The sequence below is a fragment of the Rousettus aegyptiacus genome, unplaced genomic scaffold (genome assembly GCF_014176215.1).
Source record: "Rousettus aegyptiacus isolate mRouAeg1 unplaced genomic scaffold, mRouAeg1.p scaffold_m13_p_1, whole genome shotgun sequence".
In the NCBI taxonomy this organism is placed as follows: Eukaryota; Metazoa; Chordata; class Mammalia; order Chiroptera; family Pteropodidae; genus Rousettus; species Rousettus aegyptiacus.
This window is the reverse complement of record NW_023416284.1, coordinates 181,027,647-181,051,481: the sequence shown is the minus strand read 5'-3', so window position 1 is coordinate 181,051,481 and position 23,835 is coordinate 181,027,647. Positions and strand designations below refer to the sequence as shown.

The following is a 23,835-nucleotide window of genomic DNA, read 5'->3' as shown; positions in this document are numbered from 1 at the left end:
GCTCGGGGCAGAGGGAGGAGGAAGGTCCAAAGGAGAGAGGAAGAATCTGGAAGGCTGCAAATGGAAAGGTCCAGGGCCGATGTCCTGGCCCCGGAACAGAACAAGATTCCAGGGGCATGAGAGCAAGTCCGATTGATAGGGAGGAAACCGAAGGGTCTGTAATGATCACCTAGGACAGGGCGGCTTCACCTGGCATAAAGAGGTGCCATGACGTGATAAAAGGCTTAAGAGCCTCACTGTCACATAGGTAGGCCGTTGTCCAAGGTTAATGAAAGCCAAGCTTTAATGTGCAGGAAAACAAATGAACTTCGAAATATGGAGAGATGCCCTTTAATGCATGGCTTTTGTGAGCCTGTGAAGTTGGGAGAAATGAGAACAGTAAACCTGCTTTAGTAATAATAGCACCTTGTCATTTGTTAACTTGTGCCCTCCATGACTCACTCCCAACTCTAAGAAGCGCCAGCATTTTATTTCTTCGTAGTAAGAACACGCGATTACTAATCTTGAAATGTTTACGATTTCCATAAATAACTGAGAATGTCCAGAGACCAGAGGAAGATGAAGTCAGCATTCGTGGAGATCTAGGGGCAGGGAGGAGCCGCATCCCAGAGTCACACAGCCTGGGTGTCTTGGCTCTGCCACTCTGAGCTCTGTGTCCTTTGTCAATTTTCTTAACATCTTCAACTCTCTGTGTGTATGAACTGGAGTGATGATTTAAAAGTAAGGTACGCCCAATGCCTGAGACGTGTTATGCTCAATAAATGTGCTGATTGCATTATGATTAGTGATGTGACGGTGATAACAAGCAACTGATGGCTTTAAAATGTGGTTTCCAACGCTGGCTGCTCATTAGCCTCACTTAGGGAAATCGAAAGAATGCCAAGCCCTGCTCCAGACCAATGAAGTCAGAATCGAGTCTGGCACGCAGCTGGGGTTGCGAACTGCTGGTGCAGAGGCTATTGGCTCTTCAAATACCTACTGGGGGACGTTTTGTGCTGGCATGAGCAGTGTCCACCTGGAACCTCAGAATGTGACCTTATCTAGGATCTCTGCAGATGTGATTAGTTATGACGAGGTCGCGCCGCATCAGGGCGGGCCCTAATCCAGGGACTGTGTCCTGAGAAGAGGAGACAGACAGACAGACACGCAGGACGGACGCCGTGGGAGGACAGCAGCAGAGATTGGAGTGATGTGTCCAGGAGCCAAGGGACACCAGGGATCGCCTGCCTGACGGTGTGCCAGGGCTGCCGAGACAAAGGACCTCGGGCCGGGTGGCTTGAACAACGGAGTTTTGTTTTTTGTTTTGTTTTGTTTTTCACGGTTCTGGAGGCTAAAAGTTCAAATCAAGGTGCCAGCAGTGTAGGCTCCTTCCGAGGCCTCCGTCCTTGGCTTGTAGATGGCTGTCTCCTCCCTGTCGTCCTCACAGGGTGGGCTTCTGTGTGCGTCTGCATCTTAACCTCTTCCTATCAGGTCGCCGGTCACTTGGGTCCACCTTATTGACCTCGTTTCAATTTAATTTCCTCTTTAAAGATTCTGTCTCCAGATGCAGTCACAGTCTGAGGCGCACGTGACTTGGGGGAGACGTATCGCTGCCCACACAGCCATCGACATCAGCAGGGAAGAGAGCACCCCCCCCCCCCAGAGCCTTCGGAGGCAGCCTGGCCCTGCAGAAACCTTGATTTCACATTTCCGGTCAGCAGAACCGCGAGAGAATGATTTTCTGCCCTTTTATACCGCCCACTTTGTGATAATTTGTTATGCCAGCCCTAGGAAACTAATATACATATCAACTGGGATCTTTTGAAAGTTTCTGTATAAAATGGAGTATTATTATTACTACTATTTAAAGTGAAAGCCCTCCCTCCCAGGGGCAGGCCCTGGAATCCAGGGCCGGGCTCAGACCCACACTGGGTCCCGATGCGCAGCTCGCTGCATCTCCCGCGTTGCTCGTCCTGCCCCCTGGTGGAGAGAGCAGGGATCTCGCCCTCAGGGTAAAGGCCAGCCGCCTCTGCTGCCCAGATGGCCTTCTGGTGTGGGAGGTGACGCTCCTGCTCAGGGCCAGGCTGGGCCCTCAACTGTCCTGGCTTCCCAAGCAGAGGAGACCTGACAACCAGACGTGAAGGGGGAGCTGGTGCCCCGTGGGACAGGCTGACCAACAGGAGGCAGGAGAAGGCAGGACGGAGGGCGTCCTGCCCCTCCCAGGGCTGATCCGCCCACACGGCTTCCCGGGAGATGCCCGGAGCGTGGGCGCCCGGCAGCGTCTGCCGTGGGACTGTGGCCAGCGTGGGGCTGTACCCCCTGATCTGCTCTGTCTCTCCTCTTCTTCTCTTCCCCTCCTCACTCTTCCTTCCCTGCTCCTGATTTAAAAAATAAAATAAAAAAGTTATGTCGGCTCTTGCCCCAGGCTCCATTTTGGGGCGAACTCAGGCTAAGGAAAGTTTAAGCAGTGAATCGCGATCATTTCTACGAGAACCGCTCTATTTTAAATTCATGACTCCGTGTTTTGGGGGAGTCTATTCGAAAATTATGCACTTTAGGTGGTGAGTTATCACTTTTAAACTTCGGACTGCACACTCAGGGGACATCGGTTGTGCCGCTGCCCAACATCCATCGTGGCCCCCTCTGGTGGCACCAGTGGACCGACTCCTGGGAAGTCACGCCTGCCCCGCCCATGAGCAGGGCGAGGGGCTGTCAGTCAAGGCGCTCTGCCCCACCTCCTCAAGGCTCCCGCATGGCCTGGGTTGCGTTGAACTGAGATTTAGTGACTGAACTAATATTTAATTGCTTGGCACTCTGCAGACACCCAATAATGTTTGTTCATTGATTGATTTGGTCAGTATAAGTACAAGACTTAAAATAGCTTATGATTGAAAATGAATGGTACAGATCCAGGTCCTAGGACTTCGTTTTTAAATATTATTTTCCAATTATAGTTGGCACACATTATTATATTAGTTTCAGATTTTTTTTTTTTTTGGTAAATTATGAAGTGATCACCCCGATAAATCTACACATAAATCTACACATCTAACACCACACATGGTTATTACAGTATTATTGGCTACATTCCTTATGCTATACTTTACATCCTCCGGACTGTTTTGTAAGTACCAGTTTGTACTTCTTAATTCCTTCCCCTCTTCCATGTACCCCAACTTCCCTCCTATCTGGCAACCCTCAAATGCTCTTTGTATCTGAGTTCATTTGTTTTATTTATTTTGTTCCTTAGATTCCACAAGTAAAGGAAATCACATGGCATTTGTCTTTCTCTGTCTGACTTACTCCACTCAGCACAATACCCTCTAGGTCCATCCATATTGTTGCAGATGGCAAGATTTCATGCTTTTTTATATATGGCCGAGTAATAGTCCATTGTATATATGTACCACCTCTTCTTTATCCATTCATCCATTGATGGACCTCCAGGTTGCCTCATTATCTCAGCTATTATAAATAATGCTGCAATGAACGTATGGATGCATATGTCCCTTCAAAGTAATATATTGGGTTTCTTCAGATAAATACCCAGAAATAGGATTAAGGGGTCCTTCTTTGTCTCTTGTTGCAGCCTTTGCTTTAAAGTCTATTTTGTCTGATATAAGTTTTACTATCCCAGATTTTTTTTTTATTTCCATTTTCATGAAATATCTTTTTTCCTCCCTTTACTTTCAGTCTCTGTGTGTCTTTTGATCTGAAGTGATCTCTCGTAGGCAGCCTAGGTAAGGGTTTTGTTTTCTTATCCGTTCAGCCACCCTAGCTTTTGATTGAAACATTTAATAATCCTTTTTCATTTGGAGTGAATGTCGCTATGTAGTTATTGGCATTTTATTATTCATACTTTTTAATATCATTTTTTCTTCTTCTTAAAGAAGTCCCTCCAACATTTCCTGTAATACTGGTTTGGTGGCGATGATCTCTTTTAGCTTTTTCTTGTTTGGGAAGCTCTTTATCTGTCCTTTGATCCTAAATGATAGCTTTGCTGGGTAGAGTAATCTTGGTTGTAGGTCCTTGCTTTTCATTACTTTAACTACGTCATGCCAATGCCTTCTGGCCTGCAAAGTTTCGGTTGAGAAATCAGCTTACATTCTTATAGGAGCTCCCTTGTAGATAACTGCTTTTCTCTTGCTGCTTTTAAGATTCTCCTTTTGTTTTTAATCTTTGACATTTTAATTCTGATGTGTCTTGGTGTGGGCCTCTTTGGGTTCATCTTGTTTGCAACTTGCTCATCTTCGCGTTTCCTGGGCTTGTATATCTATTTCTTCTCCAGCATATGGATGTTCTCAGTCATTATTTCTTGAAATATGTTTTCAGTTCCTCGCTCTCTCTTCTCCTTCTGGTACCCCTATGATGCAAACGTTGGTATGCTTGATGTTGTCCCAGAGGCCCTTAAATGATCTTCATTTTTTTTTGGATTATTTTTCTCTTGTTGCTGTTCTGATTGCTTTCTTCTACCTTATCTTTTAAATCACTGATTTGATCCTATGCTTTATCTAATCTGTTGATTCCCTCTAATGTATTTTTCATTTCAGTTACTGTATTCTTCATTTCTAACTGGCTTTTGATTTTTTCTATTTCCATTTTTATGTTTTCTATCTCTTTGTTAAAGTTCTCACTGAGATCATCTACTCTTCCCCTAGGTTTGCTGAGCTTCCTTATAACCAGTGTTTTGAACTCTACATCCGGTAGATCGCTTGTCTCCATTGTTTAGTTCTTTTTCTGGAGCTTCGTTCTGTTCTTTCATTTGGGACATGTTTCTTTGTCTCCCCATTCTGGCTGCCTTCCTGTGTTTGTTTCTATGTATTAGGTTGGGCTCCTAAGTCTCCTGGTCTTAGCAGAGTGGCTTTATGTAGTAGGTGTTCTGTGGGGCGCGGTGGTGCGGTCTTCCCCGGTTACCTGAGCTGGGTGCCCAGCATGTGTCCCTTGTATGGGTCATGTGCCCTCCCATTGTAGTCGAGCGTTGGTTGCTGTTTGCATATCAGTAGGAGGGACTGACCCATGGGCTGACTGGTTGTGAGGATTGGCTGGTGAGGGGCTGACCCTACGGAGCAGACTTCACTTTAGCAGGGCTCTGGTGCCTGCCCTTCAGGTGTGTCCTCCTCAGATGCAGCCCTGAGCGGTACTCCTGCTCTGGTTAAAGCTGGCCACCAGAGATCCCTTCCCAAGGAGCTCCTGGGAGGGGCCCAGCAGCAGGCCAAATTCAGCCACAGCCTGTTCATGGCCCAGGGCAATGGCCACCACCTATGCTGGGCTTACACATGCCTTGAGAGACCAAGCCAGGAACCAAGGCTGGTTGCTGCTAGTGCTGGGCTTAGGGACGCTCAGCAAGAGGTATAGGGGATGTGAAGCTGGATGCTGCTTGTTTGGGTTTTGTGAACCTTTGAGAGATTTTAGAAAAGTCCACAGCATGAGCCAAGAAAAGACATTTATATGGGAAGAAAAAAAAACTGGAGGCAGCTTGGGTGGCCCAGCAAGTCTAGAGAGGCAGTGTCTCAGAGAATCACCAGTGCAGGGTGGCCAGTGTTATCTAGGTTGATGGAGACTCAGATATGGTGCCCATCTGCATCTGTAAGTCGAGTAGGGGGAGGACTCGACAAAAGAACAGTGACCTCTGCCAGCACTCCTGTCTGGATGAATGCCGTCCCTCCAGCCCTCACTCTGAAGCCAGACAGCTCAGTTCCGCCCCCAAGCATCCCTGGCACTCCTCAAGCAGCTTCCCCAGAGCGGCTGGAGCTCAGAGCAAGTGAATACGTCACCAAGTAAGTCCGTGCATTGGTCTTGGACTTTTAAGAGGAATGTTTGTAACTCCCACCACCCTCCATCTCACTCAGCCACAATCAATGCTAGTTTTCATAGCCAGAGGTGGTGGGCACTTCTCTTTCTGGCACTGGAACCCTGGGATGGAGAGCCTGGTGTGGGGCTGGGTCCCCTCATTACTCCAGAAGGACCTCTACAGCCGAGATATCTCTCCCAATTCTCAACTGCCACATGTGGGTGTGGGACCAGCTCATTTCATGTCTCTGCCCCTCCTACCAGGATCCAGATGGCCTCTTCTGTATGCCCCCAGTTGTAGGACTTCTGTTCAGCCTGACCTCAGGTGATTCCCAATGATGGTAATTCTATAGATGAGTTACGATTTTGATATGGTCATGAAATGAGGCGAACTAGCATCTACCTACTCTGCCATCTTGACTCGAAGTCCCCCATGACTTCTTAATCAAGTGAGAGTCCCAGTCCACAATGTCAGATACTTCTTCATGTCACCTGACAAGGAAGGTTGCAGAAAGATGAACAGCTCTATGAGCATTTTACTAGAAATTTTTTCACTATGAAGTAAGCCGTTAAAGTAAAGATTTAGAAATATGCAGCCATTTGGTAACTCATTCTTTCCATAATATTAAGTAACTTGACAAGTATTTCCAAGTGTGGTCAACAGCAATAGCATCATCTGGGAACTTGTGAGAAATACAAATTCTCGAGGTCAAACTCAGACCCATGGAATTTAAAACTCTGGGAGTAGGACTCAGAAATCTGTTTGAATGAGTTCTCCAGGGCATTCTGCTGCCTGCTCTAGTTTGAGAACCACAGAATCTAATGTGCTTTTTGCCTTAGTAATTTTCCAAATTGGACACCCTTACATTAACTGTTGGCCACCTTCAGGGAAGTGAGAGCTATTACTACAGTCTTCTCAAAAGAATGCCTGGGCATCACATTAGTTTTGCTTCGTATATGCCTCTTCAACTGCTGTGTGACAAATAACCGCAAACCTAGAGGCTTGAAACAACAGCGTGGACTGCTAGAGAAAAGTCGTTTGGAGGAGTTTTTCAGAAACCCGAGAGAAGAGACAGAGGAGGAGAAATCTGAGGTAAAAAAAAGACACAGAGGAATCCGATGTCTAGATACTGTTTTTCTCACAAGTGGGAAAAGAGGAGAGAAACGATAACGCACAGGCGGGACTGGGATTTTGTGTGCCGGCCACCTGACATTGTCCTTTAAGTTTCTGAGCCAGGTCTTCAATCCTTTTTCTTTCTCTTCTTAGGACTGAGTCGTTTTTATCGATTCTTCCATTGAATCCATTGAATGAATTGGCCATCTCAGTTTATTGTACTTTTCAGCTCTAAAAGTTCCATTTTAAGTTTCTCTTTTTATGGTGAAATTCTCCATTGTTCATTAAGACTGTTTCTCCGTTAATCCTTTGAACATCATTTAATTGGGTGAATGTATCTATAATAGCTGTTTCGAAGTCATTGGCAACTAAATCCAACAACTAGGACCACTGGAGTCAGTTTCCATTGGCTGCCCTTGTGCATTCTCCCCCCGGGTTCCAAGCATGGTCATGTTTCCTGTTCGTTACATATTTTACTGGCAGATAAGGTCACTTCAACCTCTCTGAATCCATTGTACTCTTCGAATGATTGAAGGCTCTTGTTATGGTAGGAAGTTACCTTTACTCGAACTGCAGTCTCTCTGACACCCCCATAATGTACAGCAGCTGATAACTCAGCTCAATTGTGTGGCTTCTTGCAGCTAGTTTTTCAGCCTGGCCCTCTGGTGGTCACCTCTAGGCTCTGGGAAGAGTTTCTATTCAGATTCCATGATTCACACTTCCTGCCTTTCTCCTGCTTCTGGGCAACCTCACTCCCTAATTTCCAGCTGATCTGCCAGTTCGGGCCTCTGTTCTCCTATATCGTTAGGAAGATTTTTAGCTTTCCATCACCCAAGCTGTACTTGGGTTGTGGAATGCAGTTAAGTGAAAAAGTGAATCTGGATTTTTATTTTCTTTTCTTTTAATACAAATTAAGTTGAATAAAATTGGGAATTAGCATACTTTGTCTCTGCTAACATAATACCTACATGATCATATTGTAAATCACGTGAAAGGAGCTTTCAGATTATAAAATAATTCTAAAATGAATGTCTTATTTCATTAAGAAGACTGAATAGTTCCTGCTGATATAAATATATCTTTCAGAATTTTCTATTTAAAAATTTTTCTCCATTCCACTGGACTCATTGGAAATAGAATTGAATGAAGTGTGAACATTCATGTGGAATGTTGGAATCTCAGAGATAAGATATTTCTGGTGCTCTCTTTGTCCTGAACCCAACACATCATATTAATTCACTTTTAGGTTCAGCTCTCCAGATTGGTAGAAAAACGAATGACTGAAATACACATCACAGTAATCTCTTTGCTAATAAAGGCTTTCTGTCATTACTTTTGATAGTTTTAAAATATATAATTTAATAAAATAAATTTACATTAAACTACTTATTTCTTAGGCCTAATTAAATGTAGGTGCCAATTTATACGTTAAACGTTAAGGTTATTGTGGGATAACTTTTAACTATTAGTGTTTGAGACAATATACTCATTTAACTTCCCTCTAAAACAGGGTTTATTTAAAATTGTGCACCATATTCAACTCATTTCTTTGCTAGTTTTCTCAGTCCCAGAGGCCCAGGTCAGCCTTGAGTACTGGCGAGGAGTTGGCTTCTGTGGTAACCTTATTCCATGATATAAATTATAAAACCTAACATCCAAAATGGGTCTGTTAAGTATCTATCTTTATGAGACATTGCTAAAGTAATAATTAACCTGAGAATAATAACAGGTCCTATATGTTGGGGGGTGGGGGTAGGCCTTTTAAAAATGTTTTTGCCTTGGAAATAAGATTATCTCTTTTTTGATGAACACCTTCAATAGCTCCCCATTTTTTATAGAATAAATTTCAGGCGTTTTATTATAGCTTTCAAGGCCCTTCCCATAGTGCTGCAAGATATTTTTTTCAAACTCACCACTCATTGTTTTTCACTCTCTCAGCTACACTGGTATGTTCACAAACAATTGAATTATTTTTTACCTTTTTGAGCTTCCAGCTGATCTGTCTAGCACACCATTTTAACATCTCTTCTTTGCCTGATAGAATCCTATTCCTTCCTTCTTCAAGGTCTAGATAAAATGTATGCATAGGACTGGAGATACCCTACTTATCAGAACCTTTGTGGGTATCTATTCGGTTAGCTTCAGAAGTTAAACATCTTGATTATGACCACACATACTGAATTTTCCAGAAAAAATCTCAATTCCATAATTCTCTTTCTCTCCAAAGTCGGTTTTTCATTTCTCAGACTACATGTTCCTATTTTGGGGTTTGAAAATCTGACTTACTACAATATTATTATTCTGTATCATCAGATTAAAAAGCTGAGAAAAAATTATATTTAAAAGATAGTTGCCCAAATTGTTAAAAATTATTATTTTAGTCAGCAAGGTGGTAACTGTATATAAATAAAAGAAAAACAACTATTATAATCGCCTGCAATTTCACCTCGATATGAATATTCTTCTAGACTTTTATTTATGCATATATACATATGTATCTGTTTTAAAAATACAAGGTTATATCCTTCCACTATTTGAAGATTCTGCATACCGTTTATGAGCTTGTGAATCTCTCTTCTGTACCATCACTATAAATGTCTGCATGTGTCCCTTACATACGTGGCATAATTATTAAACCAATTCTTTATTTTGAAGAAGGGATTAAGTCATTTTAATTTTTTTCTGCCATTACGTAAATATATTTCAAGCTTTATTTTAAAAAGGGGATGTTAATTATTTAAGAGTTTCGAAATAGAATTAAGTCATTGCAAGCATGTGGGGTAAAAAATAAATTAAATTATAATGTCAAAAAAATTCTTGTGGTTGTTTTGTTAGCCTCTCCACATTTCAACTTATTATAAAACACATTTTTAAAAATATTACATAAAACACCTTGCTAATTTATCTAGATTATGTAGATATTCTTTTGTAAAACTCTTACACACAACTCCTAAAATAGATATTCATGAGCATACTCCATTGAAATCAATTCTTTCCCCACAAAGTTTTTCAACCCCAGTTTTAAAACAAAATAAAATGTAGGATCTGTCTAGATTAGCTTTACAGATAAAGTGATCACGGCTTCTTCAAACTGATTTTGTATCCCTTATATGAGAGCAATCCTCTGAAATAATTCGGAGATGTAGAGACATTTAAAAGGTCATGATGAGTATATAAAAAATGACTCAACATTTTGGAAACAAAGCTATCCAGACTAGATGATGAGAAAAACAGAAAGAGGTGATATAGTCAGCATGTTTATTTTGCATGTATGTATCTGTGTATGATTTCTGAGTACGGGTATAAGTCAGAAACGATGACAAGTACGTAGAAGTCACAGCTCCTTGATTTTTTTTTTTTTTTTACTCTAACTGCAATTATGCTGGTGAGGGGGACTGATTTGTAATTGGAATTATACGCCAATGAGCACAGTTTTAGCCAACTATTTGATAACTATAAGTACTAAAAAGGGAAAAGAAAACCACACAGGATTTATCCTTTGAAAGATTATGCTTTTTAAAATTAATCATCATAATAAAAGTTTAGTTGCCTTTTACGATTCTTTGGTTTGGGAAAAGGAAGGCACCAAATTAATCATGTCACAAAGCAAGAGACTTGGGGACTTCTACTGGTGCAAAAATCAGTTCTATCGCATTTGCTTGACAGTTTGAAAACAGTACCAGAGGATATTACTGGAAATTTGTCTTAAATGCGAATTGGTATTCGGCAGCGTTCTGGGCTATGAGACCCAATGAAAAAGCAGGAAGAATGTCATCAGTCATCTGATTGTAGGTTGGGTAAAACAGAAGAGGACAACTATTAAAAACTAAATAATAATCCCACAATGAGCTGAATCATCCCTTCTGAGGAAAGTAAACACTTGACTTTCTATCTGTTTTTTGAAGAGAGACTCCCCTCCCCCGCCTCCCATACAAGGGTGTGAGGTGGTAGGGTCCTATTAACTACCCGGGGCCTCTCCCAGCACAACTAGACTCCAACCCTTTTTAGAATCTGTCTCCTTGGAACATCAAGAATTTCCTGAGAAATCCTGAGAACAGACCCCTTCCATCTTACTTGGCTTTAAAAACTAATTTCTTTCGAAATTATTGGTTAACACTTTTTCTCCACTTGGAAACCACAGTGGCTAAAGATTGTCAAAATCTAGTCAGAACATGGAGCAACACGTACAACCTTCTAAAGTCTGCCAAAGCTTATATTTTCCAACGAGAACACACTCTTGTGACATAGTGAGCCAAGCTGATGAAATACCAGGAACCGTGCCACATAAAAATCAGCTTCTCCAGAACATGAAGCATAGCTGCAGAATGTAAGTCTTCGCGATTTTTCCAGTTTACCACATGTCTTTTTTCAACTTCTAAAAATAATTGATTTTGATATGAACATCGAAAGGCCGTATTCTAATCCTATCACCACCTTTCTAGCTTCAACACATCATTCTAGAATGTTCCGAGCCTTAATTTTGTCCCTGTGTCCTATTCGGAGACACTGAAGAGGCTTAAAGATCTGTGCTTTGCTGTTCTGATATTTTCTGATTCTGTGAACATGGCGTGTTAGAAACGCCAGGGTACTCATGTCACCAAAATAATCACTACTATATTAGGAGAGAAACAAACATACAATGAAAAGCTTTAGAGGAGAAATACAACATTAACTAAACCAGTAAGAACAGCAGAAGCCATTGTCAGCACAAGCCAACAAGTTACCACCAAGTTAAAAGTGGTACGCGGATTCAAACAAACTAAAACCTTTGAGCCAAACCTAAGCCGCTCAGCAGACTAGCCCGATGGTTCTTCCTCTTTCATGTCCTGTGTTCACATCTCCTTTGTTTTTTGTTCCCTTGGTGGTTTATATTTGAGAACAAGACTAAATGAGATTTGACAATACCTTTATTTTTATAACATTTCCAATTAATGAGAATCAGGAAAAGAGACTTGAGAAAACACTTAATCCTATGAGAGTTTTGGCTCGGATTTTTGGTAGAGAGCTTCAAGGAAGTCTGGGGACAACAGGATTATTGACTAAGCTCTAACCAGAGGTCACAGCTTCGAGAACGTTTTCTTGTTGTGACTGTAGCATTTATAAAGATTTGACCCACAGTGCGGACAAAACTTGGTTATCCATGTAACTGAATAATGTTTCTGACACACACTCACCCACCCCTTCCTGCCCGGCATTGCCTTCCCCAAAGTTCTTAGGATGCCCCAAACTGTCCTTGCCCAGGTGTTGAGTGTGTTAGAAGGAAGACACGAAAGGCAATGGTAAGACTGAATGGCCTTTGATTACACGTGCTCCGGGGCATGATTACTGGCTCATCCATGAGTGCCTTCTACTCTGTCATGGGACCTGAGCCCACATTATGATTAATTGTGCAAGGCTGCAAATTGAAAATATTGGCTTCTTAACAAATTTTAAAAACAAATTGTTTTCATTATGATTCCTTGGAATTATTGAAACAAAACATGTGGATGGAGTCCATGAGGACCCCATTTTAAAGCCTCTTAAAAGTCGTGTCACCAAGGATGGTCCCCTGGACACACAATAACCCATTAGGCAGCACACAGCAGTACAGCGGCTTCAACAATCTGGCCATTTGGCTCTGCACATCCGCGTGGTCAGGCGAATAAATACATGGCCTGGGCCTTATTGTAAGCCCTACACAGGCTTCTTGTGTGGAACCTCAAAGCTGAGATGAACTTTTTCTGACCTCTACCATTCACCGAGTGCCAGGCTTTAGATTAGTTGCATGGTATACACTATCTCATTTAATCTCCCAGCAGCCCCATGAGGTTGGCATGATTATTGTCATCATTTTACAGACGAGGAAACTGAAATTAGAGAGATCAGGAAACCAGGTGGTGGTTACGTGCTAGTCAGTAGGTGGGGAGGTGGCGGAACTGAAATGTCTGATTGCTGAGCCCACCCACTGTCATCCAGTATGACCTAGCCTGTGGCCACCACCGCCTGCCCCTGATGCCGGCAGCCTCGTAAGAAGAAATGCAGTTTTTAAAAATTGCTAAAATGTACATTCTGTATTTAAGAAGATGCAAGACATCATTCTTGAACTATTTTTACTTGGATAGATATATAGTGCGGCAAATATCCCAAACCCTTTTGTTTTGAGATATTTTTTAAGTCCTTGTCATTTTCCTTTAAATAAATCAGCATTAATAATTACATAGATGTCTCTTTTTAGTAAGTGACCTATTGCCATTATATTTTTGTCAATTGAATACTGCCTCATCCTTGCTCTAAAATATTCTGCAACTGGTACAATGCAAAAAAACAAAAACAAAACCAAACAAACAAACAAAAAAAACTGTTCACATTGAACCAGTCGAGTTTTTCTTTCTCTTGAAGCATTGCTCTAGCAGCTTCATATTGTGCTTAGAAGTAGTTGCTTGGGGAGAAAAAAAAAGGTGCAGGCTCTTAAGTACAAGAATTATGCATCTTGGTCTTAAAATTATATTTGTTTTGAACAGGAGAGAAGTTTCTAGGGCAGATCGTCACCTTGACTGTTTACATCTTTTTCTTGGCTCAGCCTAGGCTTGACAATAGGAAAATAGACCATTGCTAAGACTATATTGATGATGTCGAAACTGACGGGGCATTTCAAAATGGCAGTGGTGCTGCGTTTGCGAGCCCCACTTCACTCCACAACCATGTGCCCTTTCCAGTGGTGCCGTCCACCTAGCTACTCGGGAAAGCGGTAGATGCCGGAGCACCAAAGCCAGATGCTAAGCACGAGGTGCACTCTCTCTCTCTCTTTCTCTGTCTGTGCTCGGGTGGACCAGGGAAGTAGAGAGGCTCTGACCACTCTCGCTGTAGAGCTTATGAGTTGAAGGTGGAGACAAGACATCTGTTCGTTTATTTGCGATAACGTAATGCTTAAACCGGAGGTTGGCACCCGTTCTAGAGAAGGCCTGAATGGCCTCCCGACTGCCAAGTCTTTTCTCTTTCTTGTGGCTCTTCCCGACCCACATCTCCTCCAAACTGGAAAGCAGAGTCCCCAGAGGTGAGCATCATGCTGCCGGGAAGATATGAGTCGTGGGAAACACCCCAGTTAAGGGACAGTGTCTGCTCGCTGAAACTGCGTGACTTTGGGGAAGCCAGCGGAGATTTCTCTGTCTCACCAGACATTGCTACATTGAAGTGCAACAGATCTTGTGCTCTCCAAGCTGAAAGGGGAGCCACAAGCAAGCTAGACATGGAGACAAGACGGTCTATTCACTGACAGGACTTCCGCAGGTTGCTCCCCAGTGGGAAGCATGCAATAAGCTGCTTGGATCGAGGCTGGGCTCTGGCTTGCTAGAAGCTTCCAGTCAAGCGCCAGTGATGCAATATATGAAACAGAATACAGAGTGGGCTGTGTTTAAAAGCCATCAGAGAAAGACGGGATGCTATGCAAACGCACAGGAGGGAGAGATGAGTTCCAGCTGGGACGTCTGTGTCAGGAGAGGCTTTGGGGGGAGGCAGCACTTGAGCCAGGCCTGGAAGAACTGGGTGTATTTTGACACACAGAGATGAGGTGACGGCAGAGGGTACAGGGGTCAGGGAAGAGACAAAGGCGAGGACAGTAGGGCAAGATTGCAGTGTATAAAAAGCTTGCGGGAAAAAATGTGACTATGAGACTTAATAACCAGGGGCCTCTTACTAGCTCTGTATAATTTCCAAAGCATTTTATGATCCATTATTTAATTCATTCAAAATATGAACTTTAGTCTTAAGATACTTATGTTTTATTTTCATGAAACTTCAACTGAGGGAATAAATGTGAATATAGTTTAAACACTGTAAAATGCTGCACTAAGATGCAAATATTCATCACTAATGATTAGAGAATATTAGAAAGTAGAGAGTGAAGTATAATTAAATCAAAAGTATACACTGTTTTATTATTGCCATGTTCCCCTTAAACTAGCTTGATAAATAGTTATGTAAGGGCATTAACAATGCCTGGTTCTAACATCGATCTCCATGTGTCCCTGTGATTAGTTTTAGAAGGGTAGAGATACATTAAGAAGACATTCACTTAAATGTCCACATACATAGGACAACTGTAAAAAATAGACTAGAAGCCCACCACTACGATGGATGCCCCTGAGGAGACAGATTGGGACCTGTGACCTATGTGAAGATGGCGCCACCAGAGTTCCTACCCGACGTGGTCCTCCAGAACCCTGCCTTGCCCCCATCGTGAGGTAAAGTCTGATTCTCCTTTCCCTTTAATTCTCCACAGGGCTTGTGACTCTCCTGGAACCCACAGAATGAGGCGGAAGTGATGTAGCGTGACTCCTGAGAATAGTCCGTGAGAGGAGATGCAGCTCCTGCCTTGTGAGCTGGAACACACCTTTGGGGCTCTGCACCACTATGTGAGAAGTCTGAGGCTGCGGTCCCAGGAGGAAGCTACTGTTCAGAGCCAGATGGGGTCCCCACCAACAGCAGTACCAACTGCCAGACATGTGAATGAAGACACCTCCTTATGGTTCCTGCCGCTGGCCGCCGGGTCTCTGCAGCCTCTGTGCCTTCCTGTCTGAGGCCGCACAGCATGGCGCAGAGACGAACATTCCTTGCTGTGCCTGTTCTGAATCCCTGACCCATGGAATCCGTGAGTATGAGAGAACGGTTGTTTTAAGTCACTAAGTTTTAAATTGTTCTACCGCATGAGCAAATGGAATCTCAACTCGATCTGTCATAGTTTGCTTCTTTAACAATAAAATCTAAAGTAAGTATTATAAAATGTTAACATTTGTTCATTTTGAATAGCTGAGGATGTGAATATTTGTTTTCTTTGAAGTTTTGTATTTTTTAATAGAAAAGTTTAATTTTTTAATGGAAAAGTTTACATAAACTACATTTGTATCTCTAACATGATCTACAAATTGTTGAAATTTCCACTAAATTTCTAAGTGCTGATGTTTATAAAAAAAAGAAATTCAAGAAGACGCACATGTCAGGCAATTTGCACTCTGTTTAAGGATTCAAAGATGGAGACAAAAATACTATAACATGGCCAACAAGAGTCACAAGAGTGTGTCACTGGAATGGTCTTACACAGAGGTAAATTCTGATACTGTTTCCTATTACTTATGAGTTCAAGATTTTCATAGTAGTCTGGAAAATGTCAGTATGCTACAGCAGCATTGGTTACATGATTTTTAAAACAGTAATAGTTTTTGGCTTTGTTGAGAAGTTTAAACCAGTAAACACAGGCATTCAGGGATAATTCATCAATACACTTTGTTAGACTTTGGAGGACTGTGTTGTTTACAGATGGAGTGTTACTGAAAAAGTAAAGAATGGCAAAATGAAACCATAAAGATGAACATCTTCTAAGAGCAGCTGTCCACTTTCCAGACAAGCACTTGAAAATAACGGTGGAGATAATGAAATCCATGACAGTTAACCAAACTTACTTCAATATTTTTACTCAGTGAAATCACATATGGTTCCTGGAAGTATGCAGGACCAGCAGATTGGGACCGGCCCAGCTGTGCCCATCTGTTTAGCCAAGTGAGCTTGGCTTCAGCAGACGTTAGACAGAGCAGGCCGAAGGGAAATAAGAGATGGATCGAGGTGTACCAAATGAGCTGGTGACGACAGCAGCAGGGTCACTCAAGAGTCTGAATCACACTCCTGAGACAGGAGACACTTTGGTGTCATACACAAGACCAGGAATGAGGGGTGAGCAGCCTGGGTTGTCCGAAGACCCTGGCAAGGGCTGATTCTGCGGAGCGGTGTGGACTGAGAGCACCACGCTGGGTTGCAGGGAGAGAGGAAGGTGAGGATGTGGAGGCAATAAGAGGAGATAAGATAAGAAATGTGCTTCTGACGGGAAGTAGGGGTCCTCAGCTGTAGGGACATCCGGGCATCGGGGAGTGTGTGCTATAGAAAAGATGCACTCGAGCAGGCCTCAACGGGGGTGGGCGAGGAACGCCAGCGAAGGCGACAAGGACAGTGGTGGCGGAGGCGGCGACTCCGAGAAGCGGGTGGGGCCCGCGCGGTGGGAATGAGGCCAGCATCCGTGCGGACGGGCTGTCAGGCCTCCGCTGTGACGTCAGGAGGAAGGGATGGAAGCAGAGACTGCTGAGTTTCTCATCTTGGTGGCAGGGCATTGAAGCAGCTTCTTGTTCCAAGTGCACGGTCAGGAACTGGGAAGCGAGGGGATTCGCTGAGCGCGGGGGGACCGGAAGTGGAGACGGACAAGATGGCGGCTCCAGAACTGGGCCGCGAATCTCGGCGGGACCGGAAGGGAGGGGAGGGGAGGGCGGGGCAACAGAGCGGCCACGGGGCACGCGGAGGCAGGGAACCGAGTGGACAGGCTGCAAGGACACGAGGGCAGGCAGCCCGTGGACGGCTGTCGCCTGCGGCTGCAGAGGCGAAGGAGCAGGGCCGGTGCTTCTGGCTCCTGAAAGAACAGATTGGTGCATTCTGGGTGATGGCACGGTTGCCGGAGTGACTGGGGGTACAGGGTGTGAGAGGCACCAGCACCAGCCAGAGGGTCCTCTGCACACAGCAGAGAAAGGTTAGTTACATTAGAAAATCTGCACGCAGGGGCATGCAATCAATGCCAGATTAAGGTACCTGAACTTCGTTTCAGACAAAAGTGAGGTTTGATGGGCGCCCAAATAGAAACGTGCTGTGACCAATATGATGTTTTAATAAGACCCACCCTCTAGTGATATGCAAAGTGGACTAGAAGGGGAGTCACCGCTGTAAAAGAAACCACATCGATGAGCAGTGGCTGAAGTTTTAAAAACGACCAAACTTTTCTATAAACTTTCCTGGAAGAGAGCCGTGTTTTCCATTCACATGTAAAGTTGGCGGGTCATCATCACAAAGAAAAAAAAAGTAGCTAAAGCAACCCTCCGAAACCAAGTGATTCTCAAACTGTGGTCTGGGAACCCACAGTACCAACAATAGGTGGGTATTTGCAAATGCAAGACCCCAGACCAGCTGACTCAGAAACTCTCCCAGCCTCAATCTGTCCTTTGGAAAAAGAGAAAATAATAACTGCTTCCCTCATAAGGCTATTTTGATGCTGATGTTAATTTATTCAAAGTGCCTGGAACATATCTAACTACTATGTTTTTATGACTGAAAATAAATTCAGTAATCATCATAATCCCAAATAGTATATAATCTCAAACAGATAAATGGTTCACAAATCAAGTAAATGTATCCTGTCACATACTAAAAAACAAAAACAAAAACAAAAACGCTAGTATAAAACAATATAAACTAGATATGGCAAAATAATGTGGTCACCAAGACATTTAAACGGACTCTAGCTATTGAAAGCTGGGTCAGTCAAATAATTCCTTTTAAGGGGAGTAATTGCCTTTTTGATTATTCAGATTAAGGGAGGCGATTATAGGTTTCACGTGTCCATTACACCCAGCTTTGTCTTCTGATCCAATGTTAAATAGAGCCCTTGTCACATTATGACAGTTTCCAGACTGAGTTCCTTTGATGCTAGCGGCTTTATTGTTCCCCAAGATAACTTCTCTGAACCTCTCTTTTCTGAGAGGCTTTCTATTCATGTGAGCAACTAGGTGGGTCACTACTCTGGGTAAGAGACCATCAATAGCATTCATTCACCAACCATAGGGTTTTACAGCGTCTATCCAGCAGGTTTTACTGAGAAGGAATCTAGTGCCTTTTCCTTTGCTGAAAACCCAGTCTTATTTGCATGTTCTAATTTTTGCTGGTTTGACTAGTCCTCTGCCGTCCCATCATGTTGAACAAAATCATGGTTCAGAATAAACTTTTGAACCATCTGAATCATCATTTGAACCATTTGATTCATCGGTTTTAAACGTCGCACAACCATAACATTAACTTGGCTTTGCATCTACTCTAGCACTGCCTTCAGCAAGAGAACATCTCAGTTCAGGAAGATGTGTCAGCAGCAGTAACTGAAAGCTCTGTCCTTCACGGCCTCTGTGCAGGTAGTCCCTCCTTTTCAACAACCAATTTACCACGAGGAGATTTTAAATAGATGACTGAAATCATGCAACATGCACACATTAGTATCCCAGCCTTTTAACTTAATGCTTATCGTCAACATTTCTACATTATTTTGTAAACATAATTTGATCATCTGTGTCGCATTATATCAGATGAATACCCTAGATTTATTTAGCCATATTCTTCTCTATGACACATCAAAGTTGTTCACAACTTTTCATTATTATACATCCTAGGAATCATTTTTTATACTGGTGGAGCACTCAGGGTAACCAGCTGTCCCAGTTTGCCAGGACTCTCCCAGGTTTAGCAGTAAAAGTCCTAAGTCACAGGAAACCCCTCAATGCCAGGCAAAGTGGGACAGCTGGTCACCCTACAAGAGCCCCAGGTGCAAGGCCTAGAAGAAAGTGGGCTGGCATGCGGAACACAGGATCATAAGGGGGAATTCTGCAGACAAAGCAGGGGAATCAAGGCAGCCCCTCCACTGGGGGGGGGGGCACAGGGAGTCTGACATGAAGGTAAATGAAAAATGACAGCCAAAGGAGGCAAAAACCCAGTGAGCACAGCCCTCCTAAGATTTCGGGAGTCTGTGCAGGAGCTAGTGATTCCATTGGTCCCTGTACGGGGACTCTTTGTGCTGCACACTCCGATCATCTAGGCCTCACTTGCCTCCTGACCTGGTCTCGCAGGAACTCCCACCACCGGATGCAGCCCCCTCCCAGCTCCTGGCTTCCTGCCCATGCCCTGCGCTTCTGTCCCCCACCCTCAGATGAAGACAGTACCTCACTAAAGAACCAGGACAACAAAAAGGGCAAATTGAAAGGAAAGTGATGACAGGCTGCAGCGTCCTGTTTCAGGAAGAGTGGCAGATAAGCCTAGTCATACGACCCCAAGAACCTAGTGCCCAAAGATGTCCAACAGTATCTGCTGCCTTTGTCTTCTTAACTAGGAAGAGGATACAATCTTTGAAGACAAAAACGATGCCTAAAATTCCATATGAGAACACATGAAAGTAGAATAAAAACTGGATTAACTAAAAGGCAGTATTTCAAATGCCCTACTAGAACTTGATGATTGAATTATTACATGTTATATTAGACTTTTCAGAAGGAAACTGAGAACTTCCATGCGACATGTTCAGGAAGAGCCTTCCATCTATGCTCCAGTGGTCTGCACCTGAAGACATGGCATCCCCAGGTGACCGTTGAAATTATTTGTCTACTGTCGTTTAGCAGTGCTGGCTCTGATCCTCGCAGGTTAACAGCTCTGGGGAAGTCTCAGGTCCGCTGTCATAAGGGGAAAGAGAAACTTGCAGTGCCACTACACTGAAGATGTAGTTCATCTATAAGGAGCTAACCTGTGCATAGGCTCACTCGACATGATGTTTCCTTGTGTACCGAAATTTGACAGAAAGAAGCTGAATGACCACTAGGAGGAGAAAGTTCCCAACATCTTCCCAATGACATGTGGAGTGGACATTTCAAACTCTGAGTTTTAAAGCATTTTTAGTTAAGTTGGCTGTTTTGATTAAAATATAGAATTTTAAGTCTGGACGAGATCCTGGGGATCCCATGTCTTTTCAGACATTACTTTGGAAGTGGATCTCTAGCTCCCCTCTTTAAAAACAAAACAGAATCTTAACACCAAAGTAAAATTGATAAAAACAGAATTATTCTGCCAAAGGAGGCAGGCATGCAACCCCTAGGATTGCCAAATTCCACTGATCTAGATCAAATCCATGTTTCTAGATTATAGGCCAATCTGTTCAATAGGCCAGGGGTTGGGTCATTTCTAAGGCATCTTACAAGACCCATAAATGTCTTTGGCAGAAAAATTCATTTCCTTCTTTTATCCTTTGCCTCTTTCGAACCTCAAGGACAGAAGGTTGAGTTAATTATAATGTATAATAATTGTTGATCCCTAATTATTTTAATTACTTATTCTATTTTATCCCTATTCCTAGTCCCATTCTGGCCCCACAAAGGATCCATCCTGATGTTAAGGTATATTTTTTGTTCGTATTCTTGCAGAAGCTACATTGTTTCTATGCATATATTTTAAATTTTATGTAAAAGGTATTTAACCTGTTTCTTACTTTTTATTCTGCCCTGTGCCTTAAGGACCATCCATGATGCTATGTGAACATCTAGTCTACCATTTCCAGCTGCTGCCTGGGGCGTGTGCATGACATTGGACATTTCCTCTCTCTCAGAATGCCTTCAGCTCCCTGCCACCCACAGAACCCTGAGGTGAACATCCCTGCCTCCTGTTGGGTGGGTTTGAGGATTTCCTTTGGGATTGATGCACAGGAACGGAATTGCTAGGTCGCGGGATACGTATGTGGACACCTCATTTGCATCAGTCTTTCCAGATCATCCTTGAGAATAGGTCTGTATGCCCTCGAGTGGGGACCTGCAACTTTCCAACACTTGGCATCACTGGGCTTCTTGGTTTCTCACCAGTGTCATGAATGGAAAGTTCTGTCTTGCCTGCATTTGCACGTCTCTGACTATGGGTGAGTCTGCCTGGCTGCCTATGCTTAACGGCCTTGTGGGTTTCCTTTCATAAAAACTGTCTATCCTTTGTCAATTCTTCTATACAACTATCTTTTTCTTGTGGCTTTGCAAACGTTACTTTCATATTCTAGAGATACCAATTAACCTCCTTTTGGTTCAGACACGGAAAATACCTTTTCTAGCTCTCCAGTCCTGCAGCTGCATTCTTGGGGCAGGTTACTTGATCTCTCTGCACCTTACTTTCCTCCCCTATGGGATGAGGATAATAGAACATGCCTCACGGGGTGTGTGAGGACTAAACGAGCTGACTATTTACTATGCTTTAATGTTTTCTGGTAATCGAAGAAGAAAATAAATTTCTGAGCAGGAAATGTGTATTAATAACTGTAAGTAAGTATGGATTTTTGTCCCTGTTGAGTATTGTTATTTTCATGGATTAAATTTTAGTGTCTATTCAACGTCAGGAGAACTGGATTGCTTAACATAGAGAGCAGTTTAGCCCCAATGTACCTCCACCCCAACCTGGATTTCAGTATTCGTGATTACTGCCCGCCTTCGCTGCCGTGTGTGCATTTCACGGATTGTGGGGAATTGGGTGGGGGAGGGGGGCGATCCTTTTGGTCTTTTCTCTGAGGCCAGAGTCACATGACAGGACAAGCACACTGTGATGTGATGTGGCCATTGCAAATGGCCCCCAAAATGTGAGGCACATCTGTCTTACCGCCCCAACCAGAATACAGGCGTGAACCACACTAGTGCCTTCCTACGCACAGGTCTTTTAGGGACCTTTTGCTATCCAGTGATTGAAGGATTTCTGGTGCTTGTGAAAAACATGTGACGGAGAGAGCCTCATGTTAGACCGCATTTTAGTTCTTTTCAAAATCCCTCACTCAAAAAGGGGCTGGAGAGAAGGCAGAAGGAAGAGTTGTGTGCATGCCTCTCCGTGGCTGCGGACAGTGTTTCCTCCCAGGTCCTGCGTTCCCTGGCGGATGGGTGCCAGGCTGTCATTTGGGTGGCCAGAGAAGAAGCACAGTCCACACCGGGGCCAGAAGGCTCCAGCGTGTGCATCTGGCTGTCCTCCCTGGTCGGAACCCACTTCTTGGGGCCACAAAACATAGCAGCTCCAACAATATCTTCCAGCTCAAATCCTCAGTTGAACATTGTTAATGAGGAATTAAAAGCCCACCTGTAGATAAACCCATTGAATTCTGCCAAGAAATGGGCACTGACCCCAAGGTAGAGGCCTGGGGTCTCTTATATCCTCTGAGGAGAGGCCAGAGGTGTCTAAGTCATCGCTCTTGCCTTGAAGCAGCTTGTAACACAGTGGAGAAGGTGGAGTAAATCTCAACATGGACTGATCGGGCCAGAGTCCGAGCAGTGGGTAAGAGGCTGAGCTTTGCAGAAAACTCTTCCCTCCACGCTTGACCCTCTCACTTAGCCACCCTTTGATTTCTGTGCATGTTGCATAACTGCTCCTTCTATGTGTCAGTTTTTTTTTGTTTGTTTTTTTTTCCAATGTAAAATGGACGATAATATTTACAGAGCACAGGATTACGGAAGGATTGAGTGGGATTTTATGCAATGCACAATTCCCAGAGTAAGTGCTCAATAACTACAGGAATCCAGAGGGTCCAGAGGGTAAGCTGCGGGCGGGCTGTGAAGGACCTCGGTCACGAGCCAAGCTCCCTGCTCGACAACTGGAAGGCTTCGCACAAGAAGAGACATGATCAGAGAGACATTGGGGAAGGTTAAGAGAATATCCATTTTGTGGTGCATCCTGGCTGGCAGCGGGCGGGGGGCAACAGGGTGGAGGACTCAGCACAGACTTAAGTCACACACAGTCTCGATGTCTAAGAACCTCTTACCCATGAGGACGATGGTGCCACCACTTATCTCCAGTGGCGCCTGCCACTCCCAAACCACCATGACGTTCATCAGGAACGCTGATGTTTTCTCTCTTTTCATGCAAAATGTGAGCAAGAGCTTCTTTAGATGTTGCCAGCTTCCTGCCCACGCCCTGCAACACCACTGTGGCAAGCCCGCCCTGAGAGGTCCCGGGTTCTAGGAACACCCGGGGCCCTTTCCCAGCATCTCTCTGCTCCGTCAGCAGTCAGAACAAGGTGTGGGGTCTCAACCAGTCTGAGTCCGACCCCCCTGGACCAGGCCAGGCACGCCGAGGACTTGGGGGCCACATTTAGTGACAAGGAGCAAGAAGAAGGGAATCGGCAGATGCCAGGGCCTTCCCTAAACATGTGGTCCAGGTAGCCGTCTGAGCCCCCCAAGGGGGCGGGGGGCATTGTTAGCTCCAGGTCATGACTGAAGAAATGGAGGCTGGGGAAGCCTCGCCGAAGCTTGTAGCTCCGACCTTCTATCTCAGCCCTTCCTTAGTCTTAATCACTCAGCCCCAGCTCTCCCAGCGCCAGAGAGCGGATCCCGCCAAGTGCCTTA

At 43.9% G+C, this 23,835-nt stretch overlaps 1 protein-coding gene and 1 long non-coding RNA gene across 3 annotated transcripts in view; one reads left to right on the top strand and one right to left on the bottom strand.

Annotated features, from left to right (window-relative positions):
* The window catches only part of SLC22A3 (solute carrier family 22 member 3), an 81,003-nt gene that overhangs the window by 45,294 nt on the left and 11,874 nt on the right, over nt 1–23,835 (bottom strand). The gene's annotated exons all lie outside the window — the stretch shown is intronic.
* On the top strand, nt 6,526–23,420 carry LOC107514740. 2 transcript variants are annotated; one of them, XR_001597859.2, is made up of 5 exons: nt 6,526–6,862; nt 15,141–15,509; nt 20,835–20,874; nt 20,992–21,120; nt 22,700–23,420. It is a non-coding gene; the product is annotated as an uncharacterized LOC107514740 (long non-coding RNA). The 2 variants fall into 2 exon arrangements; XR_004951516.1 differs by having other exon boundaries at nt 20,992–22,768; nt 22,930–23,420.